The following is a 4,189-nucleotide window of genomic DNA, read 5'->3' as shown; positions in this document are numbered from 1 at the left end:
ACATGACATATTAGACCACACACTAACAAAATTAAGGATGAGGAGATGAGTTATATGATATGTTATTTATAGGAAATGAGCAACTCTACCGATAAGCCATTTTATAGAAATGGATTGTGCACCTTCTGCTAAACTTCCCTTTATGTTGATTAACCTGGTCATGGCGGTTAAATATTAACAAAGTTTAATTGAGAAAATAAAGGAACAAAAAAATACCTGTATCAAGTTGATTTCTAACATGTTCTGGACTAATCATACAGACTACAAATCAGAACTTAGAACATAATTTCTATAGCAAACTAAGAGTATATACTGATGCTCAAGAGATGGACAGAGAAATACCTTACAACTTTATTAGCTTACAAAATTCAAGATGATAGTAACAGTAATAAGAAGTGGAAGAAAAATGAATAAAGACATAAAAAATGATTCAAAGACTTTGTAGTAGCTTTAGTGTCTCATCTATATGCTTCTCGGGTTGAAATTGGTTATTATAAATTAGTTGAACTACACCTTTCTTGTCAAGAGCATAAGTCTGTCTCCCAGGTCGTAACACTCCAAATAAATCTGACGGGACTCCCCATTCTTTCCTGATTTTGTCACCCTCATCACTCAATAATGTAAATGGAAGCCTGCCTGTAATCACCAAAACAATTTTAGAGAACAAAAATTCTACATGAGCATGTGTATGCTCGTTGCATAGAAAAAACATGTCTGTGAACAAAGTCTATCCAGGGGTTATAAGTGTTTGTGGAACTGCTATATTTTAGATAGTATAAGTCTATAACACGACATTGCATTTACTCTTAAGTACAATCCTCTTACTTGAATGCTGGAAAGTCACTTGGGTTTTTGCCTAATTTTGTTTCGTTTACTCATGTATCAGTTCCCACAACATTGCATTTACTCTTAAGTAATCAGTTTGTTTCCAAAGATTAATAGTTAAAAACTCAAGAAGCTAGGAAAAGTATACCTTGTGTGGAGAAGGATCATCACCACTGATCCCTACGACTTGACTCAAACTCTGCTTTTGAACTTCTCGACGAAGTCTCTAAAAGCACAAGCCTGTATATGAAAATTGATCATTCGCTAGCAAAAATACAATAATCGCAAGACGCACGTTTTAAGTAGAAAGCACACACTGAAAGTCCTCTGATAAACACGATAAAATCATTATTAAAAATGAATGCATTTACAGAACCTTAGTCTATCTTCGAACTACCACATATATAGGAGCGTGTCGGCTAGTGATGAACTAAAATATTTGTAACTAATATTTTTGGCCGAATTCCAGTCTTATATAACAGACTGATAAGTTTTGATCAGTATATAATCTTTATATAATGAGATGAACAAAAAGAAAATAGATTAATACATTTTGTACAAAACAAATATACAAGAAAGAGAGAAAAATGTGATTTAACTTACAAGTTGTCACATGAAAAATTATCAACCTTTTCAATCATAACAGACTCCAAAGAGTTGCTCTCATGAATCTGAAAATGTTTCCATAATTAAGTACTACTGCGGAATCACTATCCGACGAAGTATCTGAACCTGTAACAACGCCAAGAGAAATTGGCAATGTCATTACACAGTCTACAAGTTTAACTAGTAAATGAGGGAAGAGATACAAACTCCATACCACTGGACGAATCCGAATCACTACAAGAGCTGCCTCCGGAGCTACTCGATTCCTTCTCAATTTCCACTGGAGGGAAATTATGTGTTGGCATATCCTCACCAATGTCCATATCCTCCTCAATACAAACATGTTCAATTTTCTTGCTCTTCTCAGAAGCTAAAGCTTCAGTCATCTCGCTAATTGGAGACTATGCACTTTTTTGTTGAGCTATTTAGCAATACAGTAAAGGTTCAATGTCCCTGAAGCTTTACACTTCACCAAAAAAAAAAAACAACAACAACAACAACAAGAATAACAGGGAATAAACCAACCCATATCTAAAGATGGATTTCACTAAAAAAAAAAAAGAAGAAAACTATTAAATTAATAAAGAAATTCATTTGATATTTTATTAGACAACCAAATCTCAAACCAACGAAATATCCCCAATGGGAGCACAAATTTATATTCTAATGTTACAATTTCCACACAAAACTTAATTTTGCCAAATTCATCAGGAAGACAATTAAATAAACCTAATTTGGAGCACAATGAAAACAAAAAAAAAATCGGAAATTCGCTAGCTAGGGTTTGGGTAAAAGAGAAAGAAAACAGATCAAGAGATTGAGAGAGAAATCGTACCTGATTCATTTCCATCTTCGTCCGCAAGGGTTTGACAGAGGAGACGGGGGATTGTGTTTGATGGAGGCTTGAACACTCAAGAGAGACAAGCAAAAGTGTAAAACTGTTTTATTTAATTGTATTATTTTCCGTTAGTTCCATGTATACCCTTCTGAATGTTTTTTTAGTTGTTTCCTAACGGACATAATTGTCACCAAACATTAAAACTATTTTGTAATAATAATTGGAAAAAAAATGGAATTATACTAACGGATAACAGAGAACCTAACAGTTATGTCCGTTAGAAAGGTAGTAATGGATATATGTGTTACAAATGGATATTTTGCTTCGTTAGCAAATGGCCCTTATGGTGTAGATGTGAGGCGATTCACCGTGTACATCGTTCGTATAATCTTACAATGTGCCGAATCGTCATTGAGTTTGGAGGTACCATCGTGTGGTACCTAGGCGATAGATGTTGGCACCAAATCATTGGGACACCTTTCATCCCACACCCTCCTCCGGAGAATATGTGCCCATTGGGAAGAGCCAGTCAGTGGAGGTCTTATCTTAGAATGCAAGTTTCTTTATATTTAGATGTGAATGGTGAATATGATAGTTACTGGGATTGCGTCTCAAGTGGTCCTATATTGCTTGTTAACATGTACAGAGCTGCTAACATGGACTTTGTGAGATATAAGGCTATTAGAAGTAATTTGTGTATCCCACACCCTGCTGAGCCCTACTCTTCATCTCAAGGTCTTTACGAGGCTTTTGCTCTAGCTCCTTCCGATCCGAATAACCCATGGAGCTATGACATAGTTACATCTCAGGGAATACATATCACCATACCTATACCTCATGTTGATCAAAGTTATCTTCCGAACCTTGTCCCGGATTTTGACACTCTAGATGAGGTTAGTATTTGGTTTATATTTTGAAACTTGAATTATATTTGGTTTATAGTGATGATTTTTCTTAAAGTTATTGATTTTTTTGTAGGCTACACTAAGAGTGCGATATGCCAAGTCGCAGCTAATAATGCATGGGATGCGCGATTTGGTTATGATTACAACCGACGAATACTATCATTATTTGGTGGCCGAACGAGAAGAGAAGAAAAAGACACATGATAGAGTCGCGGAGTTAGAAGCGCAGGTGCTAGAACTGACATTGCGAGAATCATGATGAGCGAGTAAATCAAAGAAGAGGCAAGCTAGCGAGGGTTCGAGCGGAAATTAGTTTAGAATTTGTTTTTATGTGTGTTTTGATTTACTTCTATGGATTTTGTTTAGTTTAATAAATTGAATTATATTTGTTTAATGAATGAATTTTGTTTAGTTGAATGGATGTGTGGATTGTTGTCTCTATTGCATGAACGAAATGGATTAGAATGGAATGAAGTGGAGTGAGTTTGTATATGAAAAAAAGAATGAGATTTGTCAGTTTTTGCGTTTGGTAGATACATACGGCAACTCTGCCGTCCGTCCATTTAATTAAAATGGGATACGGACGACATAGTTTCTGCCGTCTGTACATAAATAACCAACAGACGGCTATGCCGTCCGTATCCCAGAACTTATTATGGCAGCTGCTAGCGATGGTCTTAACTTTGGCTGGGTTTTTTACTCCTTCCCCCATTGGAATGACATTTTTGTGGTTGGGGTGTTATATTTGCCTTTAGCAACTCATATAGCCCCCCATTGGACTTGCTCTTATGTGTGGAACTATGGATAATATAGGCATCACATATTCACATGTGTAACCCGGGGAGCCCTAAATTTTCTTAACAAAAAAATTAGTATAGTGAGTTTGAGAATGTTGTGCAATAATACTACTGCAAGTTTTTTTGTTGATAGTAGTGTGTTGCTCCTGTCATCCTGTGTGACAAACTATGCCCATTCCCAATATTTAGTTCAAAAGAGGATCGAAGTTTCGTGAACA

General features: G+C 35.8%; 1 long non-coding RNA gene across 1 annotated transcript; it reads right to left on the bottom strand.

Annotated features, from left to right (window-relative positions):
• Positions 1-1,030: 1,030 nt before the first annotated feature.
• On the bottom strand, positions 1,031-1,818 carry LOC147514688 (uncharacterized). The gene is made up of 3 exons (XR_015213262.1): positions 1,646-1,818; positions 1,429-1,557; positions 1,031-1,065 (listed from the first exon to the last, which is right to left on the bottom strand). It is a non-coding gene; the product is annotated as an uncharacterized LOC147514688 (long non-coding RNA).
• Between the last annotated feature and the right edge of the window lie 2,371 nt (positions 1,819-4,189).

Source organism: Coptis chinensis, chromosome 2, assembly GCF_015680905.1.
Source record: "Coptis chinensis isolate HL-2020 chromosome 2, ASM1568090v1, whole genome shotgun sequence".
Classification (NCBI taxonomy): Eukaryota; Viridiplantae; Streptophyta; class Magnoliopsida; order Ranunculales; family Ranunculaceae; genus Coptis; species Coptis chinensis.
Note: the sequence above shows the minus strand (reverse complement) of the source record. Positions and strands in the feature narration are given on the sequence as shown.